General features: G+C 43.6%; 1 protein-coding gene across 2 annotated transcripts in view; it reads left to right on the top strand.

The window, feature by feature from the left end:
- Positions 1-325: 325 nt before the first annotated feature.
- The window catches only part of KLHL29 (kelch like family member 29), a 399,050-nt gene continuing 380,684 nt past the window's right edge, over positions 326-18,691 (top strand). Inside the window, exon 1 of one of the 2 annotated variants that reach the window (XM_083830792.1) lies at positions 326-623. The gene's annotated coding sequence lies outside the window, so the exon portion shown is untranslated. The remainder of the gene's footprint in view (positions 624-18,691) is intronic. The other variant, XM_083830793.1, reaches the window with a different exon arrangement.

Here is an 18,691-nt window from a genome sequence, read left to right as displayed (position 1 = left end):
CGCTGCGGACAGGGGGACGGACAAGACGGACAGAAGGGTGGACGAGGGAGGGATGGGAAGGGAGAAACCCGCTGCCGGCTGCGGGGCGGAGGCTCCGCACCTACCTCCCGAGAGAGGCAGGGAGAGAGGGAAGGAGGAAGGAGGGGAGGGAGGGAGGTCAGGAGGGAGAAGGGGAGAGGGAGGGAAGGAGGGAGGGAGGGAGGGAGGCCGGCCGGGGAAGGCGGGCCGTGCTGGGCGGAGCGGCCCGGCCTCCTCCGCCTCCCTCCTCCTCCGCGATTGGCCCGGCCCGCCCCTCTCCCCGGCACCCCGGCCTCCTCCCTCCGCGGCTAAAGCGGGCAGTAGGTGAGGGGAAGGCGGCCAGACGGGAGCATGCCCGCTGCTCCGCGCCACCGCCACCGCCAGCCTCTGTCACCGCCGCCGCCACCTCCTCGCCGAGCCTCCCTGCCCGGCCTCCAGCGCGGCTCCCGGCTCCCGGCGCCGCGCTGGGCTCTGCGTTAAGCGGCGGAGGCTGCGATGCGCAAACCACCGCAGCCTCCCCTCGCCGCGCAGCCTCCCCTCGCCGCGCAGCCTCCCGCCGCCTGACGACGCGGCCCCGGGCCTCCCTGCGCCCCCCGCGGAGGGAGGTAAGCGGCGGCTGCGCGCCCGCGGAGCCTCCGCGGAGCCTCTGCCTCCCCCCCCCCCCCCCCCGCCTTCCCTCCCCTCACCGCCACCAACCCCCCCCCCCTCACCTCAGCCTGCGCCTGCGCCCGCATCGAAAACTTCCTGCGTGCCTCCCCTCGCAGCCCCGACCGCCGCGGGGTTCGTTATCGTTATTATTAACGACGAGGAAATAACAGGCGGTTTGCTTCCTCCCAGGGGTTTTTTTTGGGGGGTAAATCCTTTTGGAAAGGAAGGAGGGGGCTCCCATCTTGTGCTCCCCCCCCCGCGCTGCGCACCCGCAACTTCTGGCGCTCGCCCGCGCAGCCCTGTCCCTGTCGCCCCCTCCTCTCCTCCGGGGTAACCGTGTCCCTGTCCCCCCCCCCTCCGTGTCCCCATCGCCACCCCCTTGTCCCTATCGCCCCCTCTATGTCCCCGTCCCCCCCCCCCCATCGCCACCCCAAAACCGCCGGGAAGCGATCGGCGCCCACCCGCCGCCGGCTCCCCGTGCCCCATCCCCATCCCTCGGCGCGATTCGTGGCAGCAACTTCTCGGCTGAATCTTCCTGAAAATATATAAATATATATATATTTTTAAAAAACCCACTTCTTACGCGTTTTTTCCCCGCTCCGTGCCGTGTGCCGTTCCCCGCCGGTGGGAGGTTGTGTTTGGCTGCTCTTGGGTTTTCCTCTCGACGTGCTTTAGGGCGGTTGGGTTTGTATTTATTTCATTTATTTATTTATTTTGGATTGTTTTCTTTTAACTTATCTCTGAGCCGAAGTGCTGCCTGGCTCCGGTAGGAGCACCGAGGCGCATCCCCTGGGTACCTGTTTTCAGAAGGGGTCGCTTAGGATGGGAGGCGAAAGCTACTTTTCTTTTTTTTTTTTAATTATTTTTTTTTTTTTTATGTTGACATTGAGCCGGTGTGACTGGCTGTCCTTGTGCGGGGATGCAGGTCCGAGGGCCCTGGGCTCTCGGGTTCAGGTTCCTTCGCCTCCCCCGAGGGTGGAAAAAGGTCTGGAGGAAGGGAGTTGTGGGGATGGATGGTGCTGGTTTTCCTACACGTCTCGAACAGTGCCTGCTCGTAGTCTGAGATTATTTTTTTTCCACCCTTTGGCTTCATTTACTAAGCCGAAAATGTTCCTAGAGTGCTATGGAGAAATCAGCCTCCCCACCACCACCGAAAATTTGGAGCCCCGGTGATGCAGTTGGCTGCTCACCTTTTGTTTGTTGTACGTGAAAACTGTTCAGAGAAGCGGAGCCTTCTGCTAACTGGGTTATAGGGGGGTCCTTCACTTTCCCATCAGTGAAGGGGGGGGAAAAAAAGCATGCACGTCTGCTGAAGGCTTATTTGTTTTAATGCAATATTACATATACTGCATTCCTGATAAATGGAGAAACTTTCTTTTCCCGTGCTTTTTCTTTAAAACAACAGAGCAAGTGTGCATGTGTGGTTATGTGCGAGCCTTCCAGTGATAAAACATTTATCGGGGTACCCTTCTGAGGTCAGTTTTGAGAGAGTTCAAAATCAACCTGCTGTAGCTTTAAGGTGACTGCAGATAATAGTATTACTGTCTCTTATAATTAGCAATATGCTGAAACTTTAAATCCTCCTTGATAGATGTTATGATCTGTGTGAGGGAAGGCGTAGTATTCCAGCAAGCTTTATTCTTAATTTTCTTTCCTCCAAAACAAAGCAATAGTGTGTCTGCCTTCTATTTTTGTTATATTGTGCTTTAAGCTGCTGATGGTTTTTGTTCTGTTTTTTTTTTTCTTCCCCGTGTGGAGAAAAATAAAGTACAACCATATTTTACACTGACATTTATCTGCGTCAAACTTTAGTTATGCTCAGTAGGTTGTTTAATCTTCTCTGAATAACGTACAGGGTTTTTTTTTTGTTCTTATAACTTGTCTTCATTGTGTGTATTTATGGAAGTTGTCTTCAATTTAAGATGAAATATGGGAGCTATGCAAATAATTTAGTGACCCATCCAGAATAAGGCTTAGCCAGCATATGTGAACCACTTCTTTCATTGCCTCCCTTCGTATGGATACCTCTTCCAGTAGCATCTATTTTGGTGTTTCCTAACAGAGTGAAAAATGCATATTATATTTTAATTGAAAATTAAAGTTTGGGGCTTGAGTTACTACCGCTCCTAAAATACAGGCATATCACTGCAGTTTATTTAAAAGTTGAAAAGCATCCAGTTGTACCGAGTTGTTGTCTTGCAAGTAATGACCATTACTGCTTAATTTGGTTGGATTTTTGTTCGTGCTCATTTAGCTTCCTGCAGAGGATCTCAGATGAGCTATGAAACACGTACCGGGTTCTCGATCCCGAGCGCTGCCCGAGTTCTCTGTATTTGTTGTCTCCGGTAGCTTATGAAATGTGTGCACAGCGTGTCAACCTTCCCCTTAACAACAAAACCGATGAGCAAACGTTGGGTGTGAATTATATTACTGAAATAAAATATTCTATAGTTGTCATGGTTACAAATAGAGTCAGGGTTACTGGTTTTCATCTGCATGCTGGGGAGGGGGGGATCCAGTTTTGTCACTTTTTAATTACATTTCTAATGAGTGATGGTCATACTTCACGTGCCCAATATATTAGATACACAGCCTAGCGAAGGAGGTTTTGTTCAAGTCTTGCTGAAACAAGAAGTGGTTGTGTGCAGAAGCAAACCCTTCCCTTGCTCACTTGTTTTTAAGGAGCAGAAATCTCGAAAGAAGAAAGTAACCACCTCTCTTTTTTTTCTTCTTCTTCTAGGCTGGCGTTTTGTCAGGGTTACTGCTCTTATTCTTCAAACAGTAATAAAAAGTACATAGCGTGCGTGGTGACTGGAAATCCTCTCAATGAAAGGAGAGGGACGTGCCCGCCAGTAATGACTCGTCTAGAAATTAGATGTGGTTTCTGGGCTTGCTGTGAACCATACCTGGTGCTAGCACGTTTAATGCCTGTTTGTGAGGAGAATTCATTATCCCCAGGCTGGCTGTGCTCGTCTCGCTGGCGATACCGCTCGGCTCCCATGCGTCCTCCTGCTCCCTGGTCTCCATCCATTGCTTCCAGGAGAGCCGTTCCCCTTTGGCCCCGCTCGAGCTGGGACCCGGATCGGGCCCTTAGCTATTTTCAGTCCCTGGTGCTCATCCCGCTGCTTCTCCGTGCTCATCTGCAGTTCAGTCTTGTCCATGCCTACTTGTTTTCCTGACCTTTTAATTCAGTTCCGAAAAACCAGTGGAGCCATGTCTTCTGAAGCACAGAAAAAAGTGTATTTTTCATATATACATTTTTTTTTTGCCCTCCCCTTTTTCTGCATGTAGAGTTCCCACGTGCTGTGGTAGAAGCTCACACACAGCTTTAAGGGGAAAAGTACCCCTAAATGGGTAAAAGTAGAGGGAGATTCCAGTCTGTCCTATCCTGTTTAGCCCCCTACCCCATCCATTATATCCCTGCTGTGCGATTTCTTCTTTTAATCTTAAAACCAACTTTTAGGGGTTTTTTTTTTGTGCTTCTAAGTTCTGGAGGATTTTCAACATTAGCTGTGTTTAAGCATCCCTCCTTTAACTTCAGGTTGAGCATGGTATTACGGAGGTTCTCCCAACAACTTGTCTGCAGACAACGCTCCTCCACGTGGGTTTGCCGTCACGGGTGACAGGACCAGGTAGTGCGGAAACCTCAAGGTCTGATCCTGAAGCTCCTGTTTGCAGAGCATCAGTTTCCTAATGCACCACAGAGATCTGCATCGTTTTCAGACCATTAATTCTTTGTGCCATAATCAAGGCTTTTAGCTGGCTAAAATCTCAGCATGGGTTAGAAAATTATTTGGCCCTTTGGCTTTTTTTTTTCTTCTTTTCCTCATTTCAGTTCTTCCATTTGGCAACATTTGGCCTTGCAGCGTGCTGATTCAGTAACCTTAATAAACATGATACAGTATCATTAAATGACGTGATTTATTCCTGTATTTACTTTCTTAATGTGTTCATCTCTCCGCGAAAGCTGGGCTGTATCAATAGGTTTCACCCTTACCTGTATCACAAAGCGCATAGCAATACAAATCGGATAAGTTTGCCTTAAATATACTTGTAAATATACTTGTAGGTCCTTGAAATTATGATATTAACCCTTTGTTGCTTCACTTTTTTTAAAAAAAAAAACTTCCTTTGTGGGTTTGGGTTACCTTAACCCTGTGTGGGGAGGGGAAGGGGTTTTGGCATCCCTCGATACGGCGAACTCTTGTACGAAGTTTATCGTAGGAAAACGGGCTCCTTGCTGCTCAGCGAAGTGCCCTGCCAACAGCAGCTCCGTGTACGAGGCCGTATGAAATGTAAACAGCTTTGACATGCTTCTGTCACTTCTGTGCTGCCTTTGTTACCAGAAGTACAAAGAACTCTTCCTCCGCTATAAAGAGAGAGATTAAAAGGAAATAGATTAGAAATCTCTATAGGAACGCCTTTCTGTCAGGTTTTTAAAAGTCAACGCTTCCCAGGTTTTGAATATGCACTGTTTACCTATTAGAGCTAAAATAGGACTGGAGAAAATTGATACCAGAGATGCCCCGAGAAGCCTTCCTAGTGCTGTTATTATGCAGCCGGTTACCTCTGCGCTGTCTTGACCATCTGATAAATGACAGGAACTGAATTCCGAGTCACACTCTTCCATAAATAATTTTATGTTGTGGATTAGAATATCTGGAACATGGGACCATTTTCCTTAATTTTTATGTGCTGCTTTTTTTTTTCGTCTGTGATGCTCAGGTCTAGGTTTTCAAATATCGTCAACTTGGATTTTTGCCATCGTTGGCATTAACATCAGAAAAATGCATGGTTTTTCAGTGGTCTTAAACTTCAGGTAGCTTATGCTGGCTTGTAATGATAATATTGATTCACTGAAGCAGTCTGCTCCAACTACAGACAAAGACAGACTTTTTGTAATGAATTCAGGATTCCTTTCGCACTGTTTTTTTTATTAATTCGCTGCCATCCAATAAAATAGTGTGCAAAAGGTGATATTAAGCGCCGGGACTTCTGCTCAGGTTTTGTTTGACTTGGCTTACTGGAGCACACAAATGTACAGTTCGTGGGTTTGTCTCAAATTCTAGAGTCCACATAAATACAGGTAAAATGGCTTTTGACTTAGAAAAATCAGATTACTTCTAGGGGGTTACCTTTTGGAACTCATTCAGTGCAGCAGTCAGCAAGAAAATCTCACTGATGCGATTCCTCTGCAATGTTCCTGTTAACTAAGAGCTACGAGACACACGTGTTGTAGAAGTGGCTTTCTGGGACCGTGTATGTAGTTGAGAGATGCTGGGAAGAATCCCTCAAGTTCCCATAGAAGTATCGGAGGCAATACTGCTGCTGTAGAGGGTCTCAAACTCAGGATGTGCCTGATCTGTTGAACTGGACTTAAATCATACATCCAGTGATTATTTTTTAACCTTGAGAAGAGACTCATTATCTGTCTTGACTTTTTTTTTTAATGGAACAAAAAAAGACCCTACAAAAACAAAACCATAATTTGCATTGCAACATGGACAGTAGAAACCTGGGATTTAAAGTATGATTTAAGAGCTTTTGCTTCAGATACTTCTTAAAGTCTGTGCTGATGAGTAATTAATACTTAAATCAGATAATTCTGCTCTGAGATATGCTTTGTCAGGCCTCGTTAGAGGATTTTGGTTTTTGGTCCGTGAATGCTGCTCTAGTGGGTTTGCAGATCACAGCATGCTGTAGCTACTCAAAGAAAAGTTTCTCTTTTCAGGCTGAGACTTAAACATGCTGTTTTCCTTAATTAGAAAGAAGAATTTAAACGCCACTAGTTTTCCCAGCCACGGGTAAACTGCAGATCAAAAGAAGAGAGGGCAAAGAGTTCAGAAAGTTCATCGTAATAATTATATGACATGAAATAACTTTAAAGTGGCTGCAGCTGTGTTTACCTGTGCTTTGAAATATATATGTATTGCAAATTTCTGTTGATTTGTAGCTTGTTGAGCACCTGAATTCATTAAATGATCCCTACCATATTGTGTATTTCAAGAACTTCATTTTTCAACTTTGTGTCAATTTTATTCTCTTGCTTGCCAAGAGTGGGGAAGAAATGCCAAGTTGGAACACTTCATACTACAAAATGTTGTCGGGTATATAAATGTCTGGAAAATGCTTTTGAAACTATATCAAGTGCTACAGAATAACCGTGAACTTAAGCAGTATCTTACAGAGTTTACTCCTTACTCCACCGTGAAGTTCGGGAACAGGGTGGGGAGAAGTTGCTAACTCCGGATCAAAACTTCTTATGTTTTTGGGAAGGGGTAGAGCATAGAAGTGTGTGTGTGTATGTAACGTGTATAAACTAAGTCACCCGTCTCAACTATATGCTATGAAACAGCCCTTTGGCTGTGCTTATATTCTAAACTACGTATTTGGGGGTGGTTGAGCAGAGCTGATGAGCCTGGTGCTGTCGTTGCTTGAAGTATCAAGGCTGGGAACTCTGAGAGCAATGCAAGTTGGTTCTTTGTTTTTTTTCTTTTTTAGCTTTTGTCTTCTGCCCTCTTCTGAATGACTTGTTTTAGTAACATATACTGGAGGATATAAGGGGTATCTCAGAAGGATGCTGTGAATGACAGGAAGAAAAGGATTGAAGGAACACCTTTTCCCTACAGTTGGGCAGACAGTAGTGGACCCTGAGATAGATGTTGGTTCCTGGGCAGTGGGAGTAAGTGGCTTCCTGATTGTGTGACACCATTTATATTTCAAGGGTTCTGTTTAAGAAATGGGAGATCCATGTAAGTGAGAACTAATAAAGCTGAAACTTTCTTCTTCCTCTTCCCCTTTCCTACCATGGGGATAGGAATAGGTGCAACAATGCCTATCCAGATGTTCTCCATCATGACTGTGGAATACTCTGCTTCCTCCAAGGCTAGTCCTTGGTTATAAGAAATGTCAAGTTCGTACAACTCCTTTGAATTCCAAGAGAGTAGTTAGAAGGTTTATTGCCCTTTTCTGGATACAGTAGGGCAGAGATGATACCTTACTCTGTTTTCCCCCTTCACAGTAGGGCTGTACGCAATTCTTGAACCTGACTGATGTTTTAGAATCAGAAAACAGATTTTGGTACATGACTTCTTTTTCTTCCTTTTTTTTCCCCCCAAGTGACTTGCTTAACCTAGAGACACTTGTCCAATACTGCTCCCACTTCCCCACCTGCCCCCCTCCATTTCATAAACAGCTCGATAGATTGCACCTGAAATGCCTAGACAGTACCAAGGACACCTTGTAGTGTATCCCACTGGGAGCAGAGAAGTGCCAGACATAGCAAGGATACGGTGTGACGAGAGGTCATGGAAAAGGCTGCTTTAGGTGAAGAGTGAAGAAAGTCTGCAGCTAACATTTCCAGGTCACCTCTGACAGAATTACTGATGCAACACAAGGCAAAATGTTAAATATACTTCACTGCCCTCTTTATTATAATGGTGGCCGATCATATGAGGAAAGTATTTATAACTTCAGTGAAATTCGCAGTTCTAAGGGTGTTGTTGCTTCCTCCCCCTACCCAATATTTCATGTTTCTAATGTTGAATATACCAATCAATGTTCCATTAAGAGGAGAATTAACTTGGGAGAAGCTTGCATGTAGTAGCTTGTTTCTTGGTCTGTGGCTTTGTATTGTATTTCCCCATGTTCTGTTCTTTAAAAAAAGGAAATACAAATATTTGTACAATTACTTCTAATAGCGAGGCCTGCCATGTCCCGTCTTAATACTGTCAATATAAATTGCCGGTACAGCCTTCTGCAGTGCCCTGCTTGCAGGCAACATCAGTCAAATGTTTGTAGCTACTTTTTTTGCTTCTGTTTTATAATAGCTGGACATCGAGGTATTAGGCTTCAGATCAAATGTTGCTCTTGGTTACACACATGTAGTTCTTAGAAATCGATGTTGCATAGACATAAATGAGCTGGATTTGATCTCTTTGTGAGTTAACTCTTATCTCGTGCTGATACTAGTCTGGATTTCGTGCCGGCTGGATGGAATGCCCAGTCTCAAACTCAGAAGCCATGAGGCTTGCTGCCTGTGCCAGCACTTTATTATGCTTTTTACGGGCTCCGTACAAGCCTGGAGTGAAAAACACCCTCTTGCTTTCTGAAGTCTAAGCCTTGAGACTGCAAACAAATGCAATGATATTGGATTAAAAACTGCCTAGAGCATGTAAGAGTGTGGTACGTGGCGTGGGACCTTCTGGGGAACCTCCCGGTTGATCTTGATGTGTAAATTGTCACCAGAGCTGCTGAACTGCGGACCAAATCCTGAACTAGTTAACACCTGCGGAGCTGACACGTTCCGATATGTGTCTGATGCTGTGCAGAGCTTCTGCACCCTGAGGAACAAATCGCTTGTGAAATTCAACTGTGAAGGTCTTAAGGTCAAAGAAAGTCTGCAAATCTCTACAGATGACAGCAGCTGCAAAAGATAGGGGGGGGTAAAGGGGAGTAGCACAGTAGGCTTATCTTTCTGATCTCTTGGGTTTGTGTGGTGCAGGTACTCCAACACTTATGTCCTTCCTTTCCCTCCCCCCTCCATTTTGCACTATAAAATGGGCCAAAGTCGTCCTTGGCCCAAAACTGTTGAATTAAATGAGGTTACATCTGGCACCCTGGAAATCTTAGATAAATGTTCTGCCTGTTCTTCAAGATTATCAAATCCCTAAAGTAAAGCCTATTTTCCAGCACTTTTTTTTGGAAGAAAAGTGTAATTTTATGATTAAACTTCTGGGCAGTTCTAGTTCTGCAACATCACAGCCTTATCTCTGTCTGAACTTAATGGCAATGGGAAGTTGCGGCTGATATTTGAGTTGTTATTTATAGGAGGAAAAAATAGAGCATAGAAACGGCATGCGAAGTAAGGAAAACAACGTCTTGCCTGAAGTCTGTAAAAATACAGGGCTGGCTTTAAAAATTGTGCTCTGATACAGAAATGCAGCCGAAGAGGAACGAAGAGCAGAATTGTGGTTTGCTTGCTGCCATAATACCCTTTATTTTGGTTGGTCTGTTCTTCCCCTGTCTCAGATTTAAAAAAAAAAAAAAAATTTTTGAAAGCTCTTTTGTGTGCGCGAGGAGGGGAGGGAGCGCTCTCGCTAAAAGAGAAATTGCAGCAAGTTTTCCTTAAACTCACTGTTTCAATATCACACTTGAACAGTTCACAGCAGCATCCTTCAAAGCCTTCTAAAAGCCGTTCTTAGACAAATCTTGTGGTCGCAACAGCGAAGTTACTGAAGTATTGTATTTCAAGAATAATGGAAGTAAAACAAACAAAACACACCCCTGTGCTGTGCTGCCTTCTTTGTTTGAAGAAGAGTAGGCAGTGGCGGTGCTCTGCTGAGAGTTGAGGTGCTCTGGGCTAGAGATCAATTGACACGCGGTTGGGTGACGTTGAGAAGCTTAAACTCTAATTTGCGATGGAAATGCAGGTGTGGCTTCAGCAGAAACATCTACTGCTTGAGGTAATGGTTTAATCCGGGCACTAGGTACCTCTGTGCTTCTGGTCTCAAGGAGCCAGCAGACTGGTCAGGCTCCTGCTGTATGTAAGCAGAGTGGAAGTCCTGGTTAACTTATTTCCTCCTATTTTCAGGCCAAGCTATTTGTCATGCAGTTATTCATCTTCAGAGAAACACGAACGGGCTCAGATTTCCTTAAGGTGCTTCCTGAAATGGCATTGCATATGGCAGCATATCACAGGCCTTCCCACTTACTAAACATTACCTTGCGAAATTAAGAACACGCCAGTTCTTGGTGTTATTTTAGTGGTAGACCTGTAACACCTTAATTTGATTACTGTTCTTCCTAAGTCTACCTAAGCGAATGTTTCCTATATATTTTTTAGAAGTGGTAAATTCTATTTTTATATGGAAAGGTTGCTGTTAAACTCAGAAGCAGTCAGAATTGTACAGCTTTGGGCTATCTTCCTGATTAGAAAACTGAAAAATACAAACAAACAACAAAGGTGGTTTTCTCCCCTCTGCTTGACAGGCGTAGTAGCATGCATTATATGTAAAAATATTACAAATAAACACACATTTGTTCAAAGGGTTAGGGAAAACAAAAATAGTTTAACTTACACCTGTAATTGCTACTCTTAAGAGCAAAGCTTCTTTGAGGAAAAGGCTAACCAGCAGGATGAGATCCAAGAAATGTCAGTGCTAATCTCCATCTAGAAAACCTGTTAGTTTTGACTTTAGGCAAAATTTTAGAGCCCAGACATTATGCATGTATAACCACATGCACAAATACAGTATTTAATCTTGGCTTGCTCCATCTAATGAGATAAATAAGTTTCACTGGAGCTGCGATCAACACAATGTCTGGGGACGTCTGTGAGAGTGATGATCGTAAATCAGCGACAGAGTTTGTACAGTGCAGCAGCGAGTGACAGCATTGCTCCGTGAAACTCTTAGCTTCTGTCTTCAAAGAAAATTGTAAATGTAACTCTGAACCTCTGGGTGGGCTGTTGGCAAAGAGGAGCGAACGGGGCGGGGGGGGATCTTTGAATCTTATGCTAGAAGTTTCTAATGTCTGAGCTAAAAACCATCTGTTCGCCAAGCCCGGAGCAGGCTTATCACTGGTATGTGACCTGGCTGCCACTAGAGAGGGATGGAGCTCTGCACAGAGCAGGGGTGCGTTACTTATGTAAAGAGTGGTTTTCAAATAAATGAGGGGCTTTAGCCAGTTTATTTCTTTCAAAGGGTAGGAAGGGGGAGGGTAAGTGTTAAATCACACCATTGTTTATACCCTAGAACACTTCAGAAGTGAAGTGCTGTTGCACAGAAACATTTTAAAAAAAGCTTAACCCCATTATTTATACAATGCGTCTGCAATTTTGAGATATATATATTCTTAACATAAAACAACAATTAACTGCCAGTTGTGTTGTGGAAGCTGAAAACAATTTTTTGACCATCTGGGTGAGTAGACAAAGTGCCGTATCCTCCATGAGATGGAAGCACGAAGGCTCCCCAAGGAACTCAGGGAGAGCGGTGGAGCTCTTCCATCTTCCACGTTCCTTCATGTGTTGCGAGTGTTTTACACTGCTTATCCGTATTTAGCCAGGACTCTGAAGCTTTTCTTTTTTGGGGAGTGGGGATGATAAAAATAATAATATAAAAAAAACTAGGAAAATACATAATCTACGTTAGTACTGTTACATTTTTGCATACAGCTGCAGCTTCTGATGGCCACGTTAGGGTGGTCAGGCTTATGCAGTTGGCTCTGTCTGGTGGCTCTCCTTCTCCACGTTGGCTGGGCTATCAAAGAGTCTCTCTCCTTCCTTTTTTTCATTATATATCCTCAAAGTAGCTGCACATGCAGCCTGACCTGTAGTTGCTGCGTTACCTCTTTAGTCACTGCATCTTAAGCTTCCAGTTCTCTTCTTTCGATTTATTTCACCTAGGATTGATGAAGGCACCACCCACAATTATTGAGTATCTTAAGGGTGAAACGCATCCCGTTAACTTCAGTTTATTTCTGAGGATTTTTCCATCCCTGCCTCTTCTGTTTATGCACTGAACTCTTTCTGGGACTGCTGCATTTGTTTGTGTGTACAATTAGTGCCTCCTTCCTAGCTGAGCCTTGTGCTGCAACAGGACAAATGATTTGCAAGCTCCACTTTCCTTTCTCTGCTCTAGTCTACAAGATTCTCTTATGCTGAGGCAAAGCAAAACCTAATGCAACTTTCCTTTTTGGTTTCTTGTCATTATATTTGTAGAGGAGAAAATATCCTAAACAGGCAAGAAAAAAAAATAAAAATTGGGGGGGGATCATGGAATGCTTAAACAGGAAATTGCTTTCTTTTGTGTGTGTTTTTTTTTTAACTTTGGATTAGAAACCTAAAATGCTTTTAAACCAGATACTTAGCAGTAGAACGTGGGCCCACTAGCCAGGGGTGTTTCTGTTTCTTCTGGAAAGAAAGAATGTGCTTTGTCTCACCCTATTAAAAATAGTAATCCCATGAATATATTGAAGCCTCTGAACTATTCAGGAGGTGGTTGCTGCTGTAGAGGTCTGCAGTCACGCCCACCAGAGGGCATTTTATCACCAATTTCTTGGGGAGAAAGTTTTTTCGTAAGTGATGAATAAAGTAGTAAATATTGGATGAAAAAGCAGCGTATAAAACGTTGTATGGATAGCTTTTTTTGTTTATATATAAATACATATGCTTATTTCCTGGCTGTGTTTATATGTAAATAAGTAATGATGTCAGCCTGAATGGTTGGGTTTCCCCTCTGTTTCCAAAGTAATCCTTAATTTTGTTAGGGATAATCTGAAGAAAAAGGACCTCTTTAAAGCTCTCCCACAGCTGGTATAGCCACTGGTTACCAGGACGCTGGCCATCATCCCAAGGAAATGCAATAGGTAATCTGGGTGACCGAGGTGTACCTCCATTTACCTCCTTCCAGGGCCCTCCAAAGCAGAGGCTGCTGCTGAGGAGCCTCGCTCCTTTAGGAGACTGGAATTTGCAAATACACTTAATAGTAAAGCCCCTGCATCACAAGGAAACGCTTGGCAGCCAGAGAAGTATACATCTGCCAGATGGACCTGACGTCTTGCATTTGGCAGCAGCTAATGCTAAGGCATGACATGCAAAATGCAAGAATGACAGCTAGGAAACGAGGTTTTTATTTTTAAAACTATATTTTGGCTTTGTTTTATTTTTCTCTTCTCCGGTTCGTTTTCCATGATGAAGTAAAGCCTATGCAGGAAGCAAAATAAATAAATAAATAAATCCCCTGCTGAAAATACGGTCTCATCCCTTTTCAGGGTGCTTCCTTGTAAAGTTAACATCTGTGCTGAACGTTGGACTACCCCAGTTCAGATCCGTGACCTTCGTCAGCCTGGTACAGTGTGCATAATGTGATTTAATTCCTTTTGGTTCCCTGTGGACAAATGTATTCACTCTACCAGAGCCCCTGTGACTTGTTTGCAGCCTCAGCAGAGGCCCCAGGGTCATATGAGCCAGGGAGACCAAACTGCAAACCTGGGCAGGGATCCGAACAGCCTCTGCTGAAACACGTGAGCAGGGCAGTAAGAAAAATCTTCCTCCCTATGCAGGACCCTCCTGGCATGTATGTGGGACATGCTGTGAGTGACTTGCGTAGGGATGTGGATACCTATTGTGTATGTAGTTCAGGGACCCGTGTTTGGGACCCAGTGTTATGTTTCTGGCCATCTGGATGAAGATGGGAATAACGCAGAGCGTGTCTGTTGCTTGCCAAAAGTAGCTTATTTAATGAAAATGGATTGCAATGAAATGCAGATTTTTTTCTTTTTTTTTCTTGTTTTCCATACTGCTTTGATCAAAAGTCTGTACCTCACTGAAGCAAGGCAAGTACGGACCTAGACCCACCTACCCACCACCACTCTAAATAAAGAGGCTTTATGATTTCTTTAGGGATCAGACCATAATCCACAGAGGTTAGGGCTATCTTGGTTGGAATGAAGGGAAACAATGCGTGGTTCTCTGGAGCATACTGCCTGGGGAAGATCCATGCAGTGGGGATAGATGCCCCCTCTTTCCGTGTGATGTTGGTGGGAGGCAAAAAGTGCTGTGGCTTCGCTTCTTGATCCCTCCAAAATACAGTTAAGACCCTCTTTGTGTGGGGGGAAAGAAGTGCTCACGCCCTAAAAATAAATTTGTGCGATGAAAAAGGGAGGTGGAGAATTAATCAAGACTAGCTCCTGCCTGATCAGCAGCAGGCAGTCTCCTAGTAAAAAGCCTGGATGTTTTTTAGCCTCGTTATTCAGATGATAGATCCTTTAGCCTGGAAATATATATATTTTTCCAGCGGTGTTAGTATCTGTGCAAATAAATGACTTGTAAAAATTTTATTAATCCTCTGAGACTGAAACTTTGAATAACAGTTTTAGTAAGATAAATTTGCTTTCCAGAACTGTCCTGAAGATTTGATGCCCCATGTCTCTACCACCTTTTCACCCCCTGAATTTACTAGCTTTATATTTGCAAGTGTTGTAAAAATGATCTTGTGGTTAATGCTTGTGTTTTTTTTTCTTCCCTCATCTTTGAGGGCTCGAGTGTAAATTAGTGTTAAAAGGATTTTGGATCCAATCCCGTACTTAGACCAAGTTGAAAGCAGAGGAAACTATGGTGACAGGCCATAAGTGTATACCTGGGGACCCAAATATAGAGACTCAAGAGACGGTGGTGGTGTTGCAGGTGGGTTGGTCTGTTGAGAACTTTGTGAGGATTAAAAAAAAATAGAAATAAAAACAAAACTGTTAGGATAAAAAAAAGTAGATGGCAGCACTAAGCTGTTCTGAGAGAGAGGATTTGAAGGTGAGAAGGATGAAAAAGCCTGTTAAATCTGCAATTATTGCAGCAGTGCAAAGCTCCCACAACACTATAGTAACTCATATTAGCAGAAGAACCTTGCAATCTGGTTTCCCTGCTGTTACACTGGGAATAGATACTACTGCTTCCTCTCATTTCATTAGCAAGGACCATATGAGGTCTCAGTGTAATTCTGAGCTAAAACAAGCACATATCTAGGTTTCCTACGGAGTGACTTAAGGATTTGACCTGTCTGCTGTTTGTATCTTGGTGCTAACTTATTAACAGTACTGCTATTGTATCAGAAATAATTCCTTGGCTTCCAAAGTATATGCAGCAACATATTGAACTTCAATATATTTTCATCTTGGCGTATAGGTCTGTGGCAAAGTTCTGGAAGTTATTTGCTCAGTTAGCAGTACCATGTAGCCAACAGCAGTTTTTGACAGAAGTAGCCTAGAGCTGTTCCAGACCAGACTGAAAATCTTATAAACATGCTGTTTATTCAGTACTTGAATTTTTACTTTGATGTGCTTCAGCAGACACTGTTCTTATCAAAAACAACTACTCGTCACCTTTTGCTAACTCTGCAGCTTCCCTCAATCTTGTTGAATGCCAATTTAGGGCATCTCTTGGGGGGAGGGTTGGAAGTTGGAAATCCCCCACTATGGTTGCATAGGAGCCAGGTGACTGCCTAGCTTGTAAAATATTTTTGGGCATAGGGAGCCTGTCTTTCCATTTTGTGAGCTCCAAAATAAAGCTGAAAAATGTTCACAATTTTGTTATTTTCTTGCACTTTGAGGCAGCCTGCCCACCGAAACTCAAGAGGAGCTGGCAGTGACCCCAGGGAGGGGAAGAAATTTGGATGCTTTGACATCCAGCTTCGATTGGAACAGAGGAAATTCCATGTGGTTTAATTTTGAAATAAGCACAAAACCAGCTGTTTCCAGCTCCTTGTCCTACCTATTGGTGGGCAGGAAAGTCCACTTGAGGGTGCAGAAGGGAGCTTCTCCAAGAGTGTTTGGTGTGTAGAAAATGCGGTTTTGTGGATGATGCAAGCCAGCATGAAGCAGAAAGCACGTAACTGTCAATTGCTGGGGATCAAGGTTGATTTATAGGTCTTAATTGTTTTATGGAAACGTAGGCCCACTGAATGAGCTGGGATTAGAGCTGATCTACGCAGCCAGTGGTCTTGGGCCTACAGGGGCTCACAGCCCATCCCCAGGGCCTGTTTTGGTCCATGCCAACTGGGTTCCTTTTAATACAAGTGACTAAAAATAACTGGTAGAGTTGGGGCTGTCAGTGCTTGACCCAAATCCTTGTTGCTGCCTTGAGCGAGGCAGCCTGGGTCACAGGGAAGGGGTCTGAGCTCCAGCATGGTGGTGGCTCCCTAGGCCCGTTAGGCTGTAGACCATGCACGAGGAGAGCCCCAGCCCCATCCTTCCCCCGCGTCTGAGAGCATTCAGCTTTGTCATGCTTCTCAGTGCCTCTGCTTCGGGGACCTTCAAGGCCATCAAACTCTGCACCCTGGTGGCTTCATCCAGTAGGTCGCTTACGAAAAGACTCTGGAAAAGAGCCATTGAAATCAGTGCAGCAGTGGCTAAAAAAAAACAACACCTTGCAAGTCAAATGAGGTAATTTTGCAAAATCATGCCTTTTCGTATCCTAGTTTTGAAGGTATGAAAGTTCTAAAGACAAGCAGCTACCTGGCCGTCAAAAAAAAATCGTCTTTAGTTAAAAGATTCAAATATCCACTTGATCAACTGCAAATATAAAATAGATTGTATGGTTGGATATTTGATACAGTAAACAAATTTACGAATAAGCACCCCATTTTTTTCCTTTCAGGAATGTTGGTAGCTTCTGCACTGAAACTGTGGTGCTGGTTGCATGTACTGTTTGTTACTATACATATTGTAGGAATTTACAGAGGTTCAAACTGCTAAAATGTGATTTTTAGGAAACTGATTAAATTGTACTTATGAAAAAATGGACATGTTTTGAAGACATTAATTTTTAACATCCTAAATTTTGTACCAAACTGAACAGCTAAGGAAGATAATCTGATGAGCATTAGGGAAGGAAGATCTTGCTCATGTGCTTTCAGAAAGAAAATGGGACACATGATAAGGCTTTTTGTCTTAATTTAAATTCAAGTTGGTTGTGAAAGATTTTTTCAAGAACGTTTATTTGATTTGGTGAATATTTTATTGAAAAACACAATTTTCATGGTCAAATGAGGATTAAAACCAGGCAGTCTGACTATGGAGCTCTCAGACTTTTGGTCTACCTCATCAGATACTGACTTCCAGCAGTTCCTGTGGCCAGCCTGTTCATAAAATGAGGAGTGACCTTTTGATTTGGGCAGTTTTAATTATCTCTGCCTCTTACTACCTACTACCTTTTAGGAATTATTTTAGAAGTTAAACACCTTGTACCAAGAGTTCTTATCATGGTCTCTTAAATTTTTGGATGTTTTTAACCATATATGTGTCTAGTGACTTCTGAGGGAATTCTTGCATTTTTGGTCTTGACAGCTTCTTGCTTCAAGCTCTGCAGTCTGGTTAGACATTTTGAGAGTATCTTATTTTTATCTGCTCTATAACTTGTAGCTTTTATTGAATTCCCTGTTGTTATGAGACCAAGAGGAGAGAAACCGAAGTTATGACTTCTGTGCTAGTCACGATTTTACATTTTTATTTCGTCTCTAAAGTCTGCTATTCAGTCTTCAGTCTGCCTTCAAGTAAGAGTCTTCACATCCAAAATATTGTTGTTATGGTCCTCTGAGCCCTCTCTGAGTCTGCAGTATTTCCCTTGGATTTAGGTGTCTAGTACAGAGAGCAAGGAAGCAATACTACTGATTTGATAGTGGCACTTCAAAACTGCTTTATTGCTCAAGCTAAGACAGTGGGGGTTTTTTCTGGTGTTTTTTGTCTCAGTGAACAGTTGTTTCAGGTTTTTTTTTTCATGACCTTTCCAGAATGGTGCCCATATTAATTTAGCTAAAATACTTGGAAGAAGTCTAGCTTGCTGTACCAGAAATGAAATGAATCAATCTGTTTATTTCAATATGGATGATTATAGGTGTTTTTAAGGATCAGTGTGTCTCTTTTGTTTAGATCAGTGGTTCTTCTAAGTGTTCCTACAGATGAAGTCATTTTTGGGAATCTGAATCAGATTGTATTCTGTCTTTAGAACTAATTCTGTCTTTAGGCTAATGTAAAGAAATTCGCGGAAGGATGATGATTTTTAACTTCAAGGGTTTAATCCTGCAGTTATGTTTCATTTCTTTATCAAGTCCTTTGTCAATAGGAGATGGTGACTTGCTAAACTGCAGCTGTTCCCTTACTCCTCTGAGAATCAAAAACTAACTCGTTTTCCTTAAATTCCAGTTAGCAGAACATAAAGAGGAAGGGAAGATTGAGCAGTATGACTTAGTGCACATCGTGCCCCCTCTGTTCGACAACTCATGCAGTCCCTGAGGTATCTGTCAGATCAAGTTGGAGCAGTGGTATGTTCAGTGCTGACAGTCTTGTGTTCAGCTCCTCGCTGCAGCCTGCGAACAGGTCTATGCTGCAGTGCACCAGTGTGTATTGGGGTCCTCCAAGCCAGCAAGCAATGGGAGGCAGCTGGGTGCACTTCTGCTTTTGTCTCTCTCCCCCATCCCACCCATTCTCCCATGCTGTCTTTTATAATAAGTCAGGCTGGTTATCTTTCAAAAAC

The sequence above is a fragment of the Anser anser genome (genome assembly GCF_964211835.1).
Source record: "Anser anser genome assembly, chromosome: 3".
Classification (NCBI taxonomy): Eukaryota; Metazoa; Chordata; class Aves; order Anseriformes; family Anatidae; genus Anser; species Anser anser.
This window is presented reverse-complemented; position numbering and strand designations above follow the sequence as displayed.